Source organism: Lepidothrix coronata, unplaced genomic scaffold (genome assembly GCF_001604755.1).
Source record: "Lepidothrix coronata isolate B3197 unplaced genomic scaffold, Lepidothrix_coronata-1.0 Scaffold39, whole genome shotgun sequence".
In the NCBI taxonomy this organism is placed as follows: domain Eukaryota; kingdom Metazoa; phylum Chordata; class Aves; order Passeriformes; family Pipridae; genus Lepidothrix; species Lepidothrix coronata.
Window position 1 is genome coordinate 4,356,368 of NW_016690219.1, and position 14,011 is coordinate 4,370,378.

Sequence of the window (14,011 nt, forward strand, 5' to 3'; positions counted from 1 at the left end):
TTGTAGCTAATTTGCTCATATAAACTGAGTTATATCAAGACATCCAACATAAAGTTATTAAATGAAAGAAGTGGCTTCAAGAAATGTAACTGCACTCGGTAAGGTCCAAACTTTCCTTCACATGTTTGTTTGTCGAAAAAAAGAACCCCCCCAGAAACCAGATGCCGTTCATACTTATATGCATCCCACACTGTCTTCTTAATGAAATTGCTGTTCTTCTCCACATTCCTTTCCCCTAGAGAAACACTTCAGCTAGTATTAGCTCCTGTTGCTCCATGAAAGCTAATGGATTTACACATCCCTATCCCTGGAGATGATCTAGTAGAATATTTGCAATCACTCACTGATGTGAATATAAGAATATACTAATACCTCTTATCTTGTATTACTGGTTTCACAGTCAGAGACCTAATGCCTGTTGAACACCATGTGCTCATATAATTCAGAGAAAACTAGATTTTTTCAGGCTCCAGGTCTGCCACGCATTTCATCTGTGCAATTATATTTCATTGCCCGGGGCTGACCCATGAGATAAAAGTGGGTAAATGATGATTTATGCCAGATAACAATCTCCTCCATCATATTTTTGTGTTGTTAACAGAAGGAAATAATTACAGTGCTTCATTTCTCAGTGATTCTAAAGAGTTGGGTTTTTTTTGTCTAATGCTAATGGGACGCTCAGCTAACCTCTGTAGGAAGTTGTAAAAGGAAAATAAATTAAGAGTTAGACTAAATAGATGTTACAATGAAAGATGTTAAAATATCTTGGCAATTTACAAGGAATTTTTATGGTCTGCTCTGCAACTGTAAATCTTCAGCTTGCATCCTAAAACAGCCACGGGTATCTGTCCACATGCAGAATCCCAACTCTCACTTCTCAGTGACTCTGCAATATGCAAATCCCTGGATTCACAAGGGCTGGCATCTCCAAACAGGAATAAATGGCTGTCCTAGAGGTATCTGCATCTGGCCATAAGCAGAGCTGGAATTCAAGGTCGGATATCCGCTACTGTGAGATAAGGAATCTAACCCTGCAAAGCACTCCACATTTTTAGAACCTGCAGTATGATTAATGGGAGCTTTCCCTAGATCTGCCTAACAAGCCCTTGGTTTAGGTACTCTTGAAAGAAAAGGAAAATGCTTCCAATGCCAATTAAGCACACCAAGGTTATAGGGAAAAGAGACAGTCTTTGTTCCCTCAAACACCTTCACTCCATTTTTGTTAGCTGGTTCGTGCTCCTGTCATATCCAGACACTGCAATCTCTGAATGCACTCATCCTCAACTTTCCTCTTTGAAGTAGAGAAAAGGTTTTAGCTTAATTTTTTTACAGTTGTAGTGCTGCAGTGCAAAGAGAATAAAACACAGACAAGTAGAGTATCAGAAGTACCCACATGTTTTTTCTATCAACAGAGTAAAGTACCTGAGGACCCCTGGGTCCTTGGGACTGTCAAAGCAGACTTACACTTTGTGGGACATAGACCTCAATTTCAGTAGAGTAGTTGACTTCCAGTTTTCAAGGACTAAGCAAGAATACCTTTTCCCTTATCCCAGGGATGTTTTACCCACCTTCCCGTCCAGTTCATCTGAACCACAGCAGTTACTCTGAAGGCTGATTTGGATGGCAGATAATGAGTTAATCAAAAAGTGGTTGTGTTAGATTTCTTGAGCAGTGAAAAGACTATGTCTGAAAAGGAAAGGACAGCACCACTGGATGCATATTCCCATGTGAACCTATTTCTTTTTGATTGGTATTTTGTAAAATTGCAACACTGATCCAAAAGGAATCTGGGGCTCTAGCCCTGATCTGATACATGTCCTTTTACAGCAGGTTATGACACATTGTCTTTCCTATATAACAGTATAAGTAGTTGTATATATTTCTGTAATAATAAAAAGCATTTTATATACATAAAATATAATTACTGAGGTGAAGTCCCTTTCCCTGTCTCCATATGAGCAGGTGAGATCCAAAAAGAACAGAGATTGCTGTTTGTTGTTATCTTAAATGGTTCCTATAGATTCCAATGGTCAGATAAAAGTAATACATCTCACAGTCATCCTCTATATTTGCTCCTAACTCCAGCTGACTCAAGTGCTTGGGTTAATCTGGAAAGCCACACTAGTAACTGGGACATCAGTTGCACATGATCAAAACACAAATAGAAAAAGACTTGTTAATAAATTAAAAATAGATCATAGAACTCAGGCCATTATATAAACAATAATTTTAATTTATTTTAGTTGGGAATAGGGGACTGCTAATACCAGGGAAGCTAAAGCACCAAACATCAGGTTGTTTAAATTAAGTTCTTAAATTGGGAGTCAGGGAAGTAAATTCATTAACGTGTGAGATATCAGGCTGGGAATTTGTAGCATCAGCCTATCTCTAGAAGTGTGGTAAGGTGTAATTATATGTGATCATTCTTCGTAGTGTACTGCTTTATCAGAGATCATGTGGTCTGTGCAATACGAGCTCTCACTGCAGCCTGTGGCTGTTACATCTTTGTGGTAAAGTGGCATGAAGTGGTTGGGATAATTAAATGAGATTTATGCAGCATGAGGATACTGGATGTAAGAATTAATGAGAACCTAATGCACTCCGAAGATAAACCCAAGCTGGTGTTCCTCCCAGGAGGGTTTACAACCAGGGCCATGCAGGAATGTCAGGTTTCAGATTATGCCATTGCTTGGCTATGTCATTGCAGTATTCATAGCAGATGGCTCTGCTAACACACTCTGTAGCCTTTAAGTAGCCAAACAATTTTTTTTATTTCAATAATGGAAAAGTTACTAAAGAAAACAAGAGATTGGTTACTTCTTGGTTTAGTGTGTATGTCTAAATCCTCACATAATAAATGAATAGATTCAATGATAGGTATGTACATGTGTTTCTAAGATTGTGATACCCTCTGCTGGCAAATATGTGAATGTATAAAGCAAGCAGCTTTACAATCAGGGCTGATACATCCCCTTAACAAAAATAGGGTTCCTTCTATCAAGACAGTTTGCTCTTACAAATGCAACATCATCAAAAGAGAAGTGTTTCATAGCAACCTATCAATTTTGACAAATGGAAAAAATCATGTTTTTTCTGGACGAGTTAAATTTACTTTGAAGTAAAATGCTTTAACATTACAGAGAAAAATAGTGATTTTTTTTTTTTCTGGATTCATGTAGTACTTCATTAGCCACACACCGTTATGTTTTGTGCCTGGCACAGAAGCAGGTGATAACCTTCTCCTGTAAGTCTGCATGGCAATATGTTATTGATCATGATTCATTTACTTACCAAAGGTATTTGGCAGCAAAGCTGCCCTGATTTAATAGTTCCCTGAATTTCTGATTCTTTTTTTCCATCTTTGTTTTCCTAACTTTCTGTCTTATAATATAAAAGCGCTGAAAGTTTTGGAACGGGCTGGCGAGGGCTGTAAGCCCAGAAGCAAACATGCTCATGCCATATCAAAGTCCCACGACTTTTAAGCTTCTTGAAAGGGAAGGAATTGATTCCAGATTCTCAGGATGTGGCAAGCTGTGTTTAAAGAAAGTGTGTGCATTTATTATTTCAAGTCAGTTCAATTAGAACTTGATTCCTTCCACCCCCTGTGCCACTTGATAATTTTATAACAGGCCTGCTTGAAGGACTCATCTCCTCATCGTGGGATGATCTGTGTCTCGCTTGGGTAGCAAAACCGAGTTATGCAGTTTTCTGGCCCTTGTACTTGGAATGACAAGTGTTCCTTCACACAAGGACAGGAGTCCTTGGGAGGGTTTAGTGGCAGTAGTCTTGAAAATTATTTCCTGGATGCTCTTTCTCAAGTTTTCACAGCCAATTTGAGTGTTTCTGGTTGTTTAGTGATTGTTTAATATCGAGAAGAAGGTCTTGTCTGAGCACAGGAAAGTAAACCAAGGTCTTGTGTGTTTACTTTGGTTCCCTTGGTTGATGCTGAGCAAGTCACTCAAGCTCTGTACAGTCACCAGGGTAGCAACAATTTATGTATTCATTGGAGGAGGATGAAATTTAATTAACTGGAATGCTGTGTACATATACAGTATCCTGCTTATTATTTTTTCCTGCGAGACTGTGTACTGCAAACCAAGGGGACAACCTAGAGTAACCACCCATTAACTGTCCCGCCTAAAATTGTAAGTTCTTTGGCTCGCAGAATGAGCCCTTTGATTTCATGTATGAGTTTAAAAAGTTGTTCTTGAATTGAGTTCTTAGGGGGCACCAGCTCCAGTGTGGGTGGGCGCATTCATTAGTGGTACGGAAGGATATTTCACTGTACGGCTCTTCAGAAGGCGCTGAGCTGGGAGACCACCAACATGATTTCATGCAGAGGAATTTCCAGCCGTCTGACCAGAGGACTCCGCTTGTCTGGTTTGGATTTACATCAAGAGGCCAAAAATAAAAGCACATTTAAATCATTAACTCACATGTGATTAAATGCCGTTCACCTCTTTCAGTAGCTCCATCACACTTTGTGGTTAAGTGCGTGAGGTGGGAAATGTCTCTCTCCCTGTGCTGTGTATGTGTGGGTACAGTAGATATGCACACACATGTATAGGGCTGGAATTTAAACTGCCCTACATCAGTTTTATGCTGTGGAGTTACTCCTGCTAAGCAGAGAGTCAGACCCATAGTACAGGTACATGCACAGGCTGAACGGTGTGTGCTGATCCTTTCTAGAAGCCATCACATGCCTCTTCAAATCAGTTCACTCCAAATCCCAGTGTAGAATATTTACACTCTGTGTAATTAATACCAGCTCTGCGGTGCAGACCCTTTGTGGCACCTGAGCTGGGGTAAGACCTTCTTGATGTGGTGGGCAGCCTGTGTCATCCTGACAAGCATGGTCTGGTCTGGCTGCAGCAGCAGGTCGGTGTAGAAGAGCAAAACATCTGTCCCCAAAGCATCTCCATGCGTGGTGGGGAAGGGTAGGGGAATCACCCCCTTCCTTCCAGACCGGCTTCTCTCATCCGAAGGGATCAGGTTATAACTTTAGTTGTGATATGGCCTGTCCTGAGGCTTTGATCCAGTTCTATGCCTAAAGGCTTCACCCTGTGCTCAGCAAAGTTCCTGGCAAAGCTCCTCTTGACTTTGACTTCACCAGAGCAAGTTTGAAAAGCTCTTTGAATGCCCTTGTACTGGTGGGTGTTTCCTGTGACAGGGATCTTGGATCAGACTCTTTGGGACCAACATTAATGCTTTATACTTTTTGAACAGATTTTCAAGGTGCCATATAAATATATAGGTATAAATATAAATCTATAAATATGTGTGTGATGCCTGTATATCAACTTGCTTTTAAATTTTTTCCTTCCTCTTTAGTTGCAGATTTTCCCTTTTCCGCTACAAAGTCCCACATCTGTGCAAGGCCCAGCATGAGCCACAATTTGTCCTGTGCTGTGACAATACCAAGTTTTCTCTGTCATGCAACCAAGAAGGACTAGAATAGTGTTTAAAATTGTTTTAGAGAAAAGGACTTGCTTTATGATTTAATATGTCAGGATGACAGTTCCTCTAGTGGAAGGTGTCCCTGCCAATGGCAGGGGGGTTGGAACTAGATGATCTTTAAGGTCCCTTCCAATCCAGGCCATTCTGTGATTCTGTGATGGTTCTATGAAAGCTGTTTCAGAACATTTTAAACAAGTTTTTATGACTCCCCCTGAGCTGAATAATGTTGGGCTCATGGTAGCTGAAGTGCCTGGCAGCTTTACAAAACCAGCCCTAATATAAAAAATACCCAGTCTTTAAAACATATGTAAAATAGCTTTTCTGCAACATTTGTGGCACATAAAGTACCAAATACATGTTGGTGAGTGTGATATAAAGCTTTTATTGCCATCCATTTGGGATGACCCACATAACTCACTCATGATATGTTAATAAAACTGTTCACTCTGTCTCCTTATAAAAACACATGTACAAAGACCACTAAAACTGTGGTGATAGCTGTGTGCTAACTTGTTAAGAAGTGCTGCAAGTTGCATTTATCATCCGTCCTAAATTGCTTTATCTGCTTTCTGCCCAGTAATCAAAGACTGATTCGAAAATGCCCAGAAACAGCAGTTTGCAAAAAAAAAGTTTACTTGAGAAATAACTCTTTGAAAGTTCTTCTCAAAATTGTCCTGGCTGGAGGCCCAGAGCCATCAATATTCTGGCTGGGACCAGTGACAGCTTTAAGGACCAATATCTTTTGACCTGCCAGAACTGAGATCTAAAATTTTATGCCATTAGAAGGAAGAGGTTTTCAGTTTTCTAAAATGATAACACACCACCACCTTAATCTGAGAAATATGTACTTACTAGGGAATATTTCTGAACTTTCCTTCTTCTAAGACGTTGCTAATCAAGGTATGAAGATTTCCTGATGGAAATGTGAAAAACACAATGTAAAAACAACACAAAACTAAAATTCTGTGTAATCCAGATGTGATCAGACTGCACGTTCTTCAAGGCAGAGACTTGATATGCTTGATTAGCAGTCTTAGATGTAGCCATTCTGGAAATAGTAAATATTTGCAATTAATTTACTAACAGATGTAATTTTATGACACATCTGTGTTGAAGCAACTTTGAAGACATTGCATACCATAAGGAGGAAGGGAAAAAAATTAAAGAATATTTGCATTTATATAAATTAAAGTTATAGAATATGCTGAAGTCAACGAGATCAATGATATGCTGAAATTAGGGCACATTCTCAAGCCTTTGCAGCACCAGGGCCTATATGCACAGGCCAGGCCTAGACTACAACACTTGCAGTGGGAACAGTAGTTGGCAGATGCTCTTCCTTAAGAGGGAATTATTTCCCCTGTGTGTTTGAATATTCCTCCAAGTGCTTCTGGCTTTACTGGGGTGCTTTGTTCTGTTTCCCAGCCGAGCTCCCATGCTCGCACACAGGAGCAGTAGCACAGCTGGAAGTGGATTAGAGCAATCTGGCGGCAGCAGTCCTGGGAGGAATTAAGCGCCTCGCTGCTGGAATGGGAAGCCTAAATTACATTATTATTTAGAATTGAGTTTTAACTTCATTGCTCTATGGTTTTGCCCTGGTGGGTGACTTCCCTCGGCACGTTATACTTGGTGTATCCTAAGTATGTTCCCCACACCAAGGACTTAGATGAAGTTATGGCCTTACTCAGTACAGTGTCCAAATCTTATATAAGCAGATGTTCAGATTTAAACACCCAACTGGTCTTAATGTCCTGAGAGGATTGTTCACAGGCTTATATTTAGCCATTGCAGAGCAAGCTATCACATGATAGAGAGCCTAATGACTGGCTCCTGGAAGTCAGTTTGCAAAACTGTTGGTGACTTCAAAGGGAGAAGAATTGGCCCAGAATCTGTTTTTCCCAAAACAGATTTTTTGTTTTAAGCATGCAAATGTTCTTCATAAAATAACAGGGAAACCAAGAATGAGACATAAATGAAAATCAATGTTGCTAATTTTCTTTATTAGATCAGATCTTAAATAGTGGATCTTTAACTTGAAAAGATCAGTGTTAGGAATAAGGCATCAAAATGGGACTTCGAGGCTAGGAGGACCTTTGGATTATTTGCTACCATCTCTTGCAAATCCCATCCCAGTCAGTTTTGCAATTGAGCAAACATGTTAGTATTTCATCCTTGAAAGGATTAGATTTGATCGATCAGAGAATAGAAGGAACTGGAATGTCTTTGGTGCACTGAAGTGTCTTTGGTCTTTTAGGCTTTTTTCCAGTCCTTGAGCGCTGTATTATTGTTCTCCTTTGACCTCTTGCTAGAATTCCCAATGCCTTGTTTTAATTGGGGACACCAGAACGTGGAAAAATGTTCTTAATTCTTGCCACAGCAGTTGCGACAGAGGGAATGTGACCTCCCTACTAATACTGGAAATTTTTTCATGCATCCAGACATAATTAAAAGTCTTTTTGCTTTTGCACCTTTCAGAGAGGTTGAGGCATAATCGGGATGATCCCTAAGTCATTTCATGGGGCTTGAAACAAAAAAATCTCAAAAGCAGAGAAACAATGGAAAAGAATTAAGATGTGAGTCATTTGTAAATCTCATCGTCTCATGGCTTTTTGTGTCTCAGTAACAATTTCTGAACACAAAGGACAGAAAATACTGAAACCATTAAATAAATCTATTTGAGACTGAGATTTTTAAAGTGAACTAAGGGATTTGGGAACTTAATATCTTTAAAATTTCATCCTCAGGTGCTGCTAGATAGGCATTGCTGTGTTTCCCTCTCATTCCACCAATGCTGGAATTACATATAATGTAATTGAAATAATTGAAGTGCAATTGGGATTATCCTGGTGTAAACAAAAGCAGACTTTATTCTTCTATATGCCTGGAATTGAAAGAAATTGATATTTAAGATTCAAGTGCCAACAGCCTGTAGAGGAACTGACTTTTTAAAAAAGTTTTTAAGGTCCTTAAATCTTGGAACACAAGGGGTCCCCACAGCACTGTTGCTAAAGCCTGGCTGCACTATACCAGCAGCTCACTTTACTCTTTTTTCATTCAGATACATGTAGTTAGTGTTCCTTTGTTGGTCCCAGAATCATCTTGTTTGCTCTTTGGTAGTAAAACAAAACTTTACACTCTGAGTGAATACACAGCATCTCAAAAATCAAGATAGCAGAGTGCTAATCTCATACTATGAATAATGTGGTTTTATAATCTGCAGGGATTTATTTTTTATTTTTTTCCCCAAGTTTCTGATGCAAATCAGCTGCTGATTGTCTACAGTTATTTTAGGGACACCTGCACAGGACTAGCATTGCAGAGGTCAGGATTAGGCCCTCGGGGATGTGCCCTAGAAATGATGCTTGTCATTTACGTGCTTCTACAGAGTTAAAATGATTTGTGAAATGCAAGTTTGGTGCTGTTCTTCCTGGGGCACTTGTAGGCCAGTAGTTTTACATTCACTTGCTTCCTGCCCTCAGGGTCGCTTGGACTCCTGAGAGACTTGGAAGTGAAGCTTTCTTTTGGTGTCATTTGAACACCTGGGTTTTCTTCTTAAAAACCAGCATTTTAAGGTACTCCGCCTGCATTCTTTGTGATAATGTTACAAATATTGCATTTATTTCTTGCCTCCACTGTAAAACTGAATAAGGAAAGGGAAGGAGGAAACCTGAATTTTCAGTATAAAACTAGACATAAGTCAAAACATTCTTTCTAGATGCTTAAGAAAACGTGTTTAAATTTTTTAAAGACATTATTGATTTGCCTGTTTCATTAGGTTTAATTTGGGAGTAGGACAAATGGTATCATGAAAATAGGAAGATGGCCAGATGCCTCTTCTTTTTGTTATATTTACTGTGTACCTTCCTCTAACCTGAACCATATGTCCACGGGTGGTGCATCACAGCTTTACTAATGCAGAGTTTGTGACTGAAGTGTACTTTTATTCTTATTTTGTATATAGGAACTTACAAGGCAAATGATTTAAATCGTTTTTATAAGGTCATGTAGAAAAGGTTGAGAAGAAGAGACTCAGGTCTCTTAAATCCAGGTAACCCCTTAACCCTTGGATCATTTTTCTCTGTCTTAGGAAAAAGGTACCGGGGGAATCAAGGTCTCAGACTCTCTGAGTCATATTCTGTGGAACTTTTTGAGACAGATCTGTCAAAATTTTGGGATGTAGCTTTGTAAAAAATTTTGGGATGTAGCTCTAATTGATCAATAAACATCATCAAAAGTTTGTAGATGGGGTGAGGAGGGAAAGGAAGAGGGATTATGAGGGAGATATCATCTCGGCTAAGTCTGTCTAAAAGCTGTGTTAGTAATTCAATAATCCTGGCTTCTTTTGTGATCAGTGGAGAGAGACATCAATCCATTTCTAAAGTGCAGTTTGATTTATCTTAAAATTTGGATCTAAAGCTGGGTGATCTTTCTTTGATCTTCCTTTGGAGGTACCTGTCTTTCATTGCTATCTATAGAGGAGACTTGGACAACTAGGTGGGACTAATTACCTAACAAGTAGATGGCTGAAGTTAGGCAAGGTGAATTTTACCTCTGAGTAAATCAACAGATTTTTGATGTGTCTGGATTCCTAAAGTTGCTTATGGTATCTATCAGCTGTATTTCAGCTCCATGTTCCTCTGAGTCCTGGGTGAAATGTTCCTGGGATTTACCACCCCGATGTCTCTCACTGGACATACGCAGAATAACATATATATGCACCTACAAATACGGAAAATTTGTCCCTATTTATGCCTGATTTAGACCACATCTGAAAGGCGAGTTAGGACCGAAGTGGTGTGGCTGTTTGCATGTGTGCACCTGTGTTTGTGTGACTCACTCCCCTACTGATGTACAGTCACCTGAACGCTGACCAGGAGTGAAAAATCCCTTTTCAAATCCCAGCTCTGACTTGTCTGGAGGACGAATATGAACCTCTGTCACCTAAAACAACCTCCTAATCAGGAAAATGGAGTTGAGGAATAACAGACACTAATCTACTTCTCTTCTGTGTACACAACTAGGTATTTGTTGATTCATTAAGTGAGTAGAAACAGACAGATCACACCTTTTCCACATGGATGTGTGGGCATTTGCCTTTATTGTGGGAACATGCAGAAGTGTCTGTTCCAGTGAATATTAAATTATTTATCTGGAGTGGAAAATCTGTAATAGGAGAGATGAATCACCCCAGAAACTCCCTTTGGCCCAGAGTTAGACATCTAAATGCCTTGGATGCAAAGGAGCACACAGCCTTCATCCTCCTCTGCATTTCCAATGGCTCTCAGTGACTGCCCACTCATTGCTGCTCAGAGCTGGGGATTTTACAAGGCAGAAACATGTCTGGGAAGGATGTTGCAATGCTCAAATTGGCCATGTATTTGCCCTTTAGGGTGTAAGCCCTAATATTTAAGTACTTTTTAAAAAAATGGGAGGTATTATACTGCATCACTTGGGTGAACAGTGAAATTATATTCAAAGGGTAGGATTCGTCTCTACTAACTTCACCTCCCTGAAAGTGAGGTGTCTAGTCTGAGCTAGTCCTTTAGGTTTCAACTGTAGTTGACGCAGCAGGAAGGGCATGTGTGGATTGAGTCACACTGGTTTAAATCAGGTGTCTCAGGCAGTTGGATGGAATTACCCTCTGGAGATGCTTAGTCCCTCTGAACAGAGAGGGAACCTACATAACCAGCTTAGACAAGGCACCTGACTCTTAAGTGACTGAAGAGAAGATATCAAGGCAGCACTCAAATCTCAAGGGTTATATTGAAATCACAGGGGGGAAGATAAACTGTTCAATATGTAATATAGAGTCATGTGTACTGCAGTCACAGCTCCTCCATGGAGGAGGATTGATCTATACAGATTATTGTTACAAACTCTGTTGAACATGTCTGAAAAAAAACCTGAGCAGGATGGAGAAAAAAAGAGAGTGAAAATATGAATCCTTGGTCTTTAATCAGACTGTCAGACTCGTAGAATGATATTATTTTCTTACCTTAAATTGCTGTTTCTTAGCTGGTTCCCCTCTCCTACCAGAAAACAGTATTGGGTCTCATATAGTATCAAACTTTGTGAATCTGGAAGTGATCAGGAAAGGTGGTTTGTTTTTTTAAAGGAAAAATAAATCGCAGATTGTTTGATTGCGACTGCGAATATTTATGTGCTGTTCCCCCTTTTCCCTCATTGCGTATTTCACCAAGTTCATTTGCGTGTGTTACAGGATAAATCTTACTGGAGGGCAGTGGGAGAAAGCAGTAAAAAGGGAAAGCATCAATCAGTGATCCAGGGCAGCAGCAGGAATCGTTGTTCATTTCTGTACATGGATCGTGGTTTGTTGAACTTGCCTGGGCTCAACAATTAAGAACCTTGCAGTTCTGCCGAGGTCAGTCTCAGGCAGTTTCAAATGTTGGCTACAAAAGCCGTGGTATTGCTGGGCTTCAATGACTTTGAAGCCTTGTTGCCATCGTGCTTACAGTGGTAATTAGTTAGGAAGAGGGCCACATGTATTTGAGCTAGACTTGGAGAAAATGTTTTGTGCCAAAATGTTTTTTGACAAAAAATGCCATAGGTGGTGTGCGTAACCTGAATTATTGGCAAATGTAGGTGGAAATTTGTGAATAGTATCTTGCTTTGAAAAGTAAAAGTATTTTCTCTTAAATTTTTTGAAACAAAAGGTTATTCTCTTTTAAATTTGGAATTGATATGTTAATTTTGAAGATTACTGACACTTTGAAAATGATGTGAAAATGATTGAATGCCTAGGCGTGACTTACTTAACCAACCGTCCCAAAACATGACTTTTTTGTTTTCATGCTTGTTGGAAAATCTTGCATTATTCTGCTTAAAGTTTATTTTAAAAAATTAACTAGGTTTGCTGTCTTTTCACAAAAATCAAGTAGTTTTAATGTTTAATTTGGCTAAAGAATTGTTTGTTCTTACTGCTCTTATTGTGTCCTCTATGCTTTGCGTCTCTTCCCATAATAACTGTCAAGTGAAATCCTCATCCTGCAAATGGTTGCACTCAGACACATAAAACACGAGTCATCTCATCTCATTTTAGCTATTTTAAATTTAGGTAGCCACTCTGCCTATTCTCAAAAGAGAGAGAGAGATTGAGGCTTCTCTGGTGGTAATTCAGCTTTTCGTAGGCTACTATTTTAGGATGGAATGATTTGCCTTCCAGCGGCTCATTCAGGCCACAGAGATTGGCGTTTATGTGCTTTGTCTGCTTTGCTATTTCTCCTTGTCCCAACATTAAACAAGGAAGGAAATATTTGGAGTTCAAGAAAGGGGAAGAAGAGTCCTCGTCTGACCTCTGCAAATGCTGTGGGTGTGGGCAGCCTGAATTGGTTTTACTTTTTCCGATCCGTTTCTCTTTTACTACTTTCTAGTTACTTTCCATTTTACTTCAGCCTTATTTGACCCACAGAAAATAAGAGATGGAAACGACCAACGATGCTGGAAGTTTTTTGGCCAGTATTATTTCAGAGGTCAGATTAACTGATTATAACAGTCTCTTTCGGATTTAAAAGCTGCTGGAGAAATCGTAACCCCGCTGAAGTCAACAGCAAAACTTCCATGGGCTTCACTGTGCTCAGAATTTCACCCTGAGTACCTACTAATGAATCTTTGTTGTGTGGACCTCCACTTGACTTGCAGGATTCCTCCATGCATTACATTTTCCAATGTTTGCACTTTACAAGGATTTCACTCCGTCCCCTGGAAACAGTTGCACAGGCTAATAGTTTAAGGAAGCTTTTGCTTGAAGAGTTGAGTAACAGAGCCAAAGTCTGTTCTTGGTTGAACTGGAGTAAATATGGAATAGATTGTTGACAATGCAGAGTTACTCTTCTTTTATGTCAGTGTAACTGAGAGCACAATTTTGCCAATTATTAACTTTTGTTACATTATTTGTATTTCTGTGCATGTCAGAATTTGTTAATCTCATTGTTCAACATCAAGTAACCTTTTGCTGAAAACGGAACGTCATTCTGAATTAGGTATCATCAACTAAATTGAACCTCACCCTGTGCATTTGACAGATGGTAATACATTCATTAAGTGTTCTGTGGTTGCTTTGAGGTTGGAAAGTGCTATTTTTCTGGCTTCTAACTCTGGATTCTTAAGTACAGTTGTTTAAAAGCATAGTCTTGAACGGAGAAGGAAAATGACAAAGAGCTCATAAGGTTTTTTTATTAATAGAGTTGTTTACTATTGATGGGATGACAGGGCAGGATTGTGATTGCTGTAAGTTGTCTTGGCTGCATAAGGAGCCCAGAGTGAAGTAGTGAAGGCTGAGAGAGATGGATCCACCATGGATTTTATATATACATGGGTAGAACTTCTTGGAATTTGAAGTTATATTAAATATATCCCTGTGGAGGTAATATGATGCTGGAGCCTTTGTGCTTGGTAATTTCACTGTCCAGAGAGATGGTTTCCAGGAGTTCAGACATTTCAGCTGTTGATGGATAAGCTTATGACAGGGTTCCTCTCACAGAGGTGGTCACATTTGGGATCTCTTAAGTTCATACTGAAAGTCTGCAGGGCGGGG

General features: G+C 39.5%; 1 protein-coding gene across 2 annotated transcripts in view; it reads left to right on the forward strand.

Annotated features, from left to right (window-relative positions):
• Nucleotides 1-14,011, forward strand: part of CLIC5 (chloride intracellular channel 5) — a 75,954-nt gene that overhangs the window by 47,906 nt on the left and 14,037 nt on the right. The window lies entirely within an intron of this gene.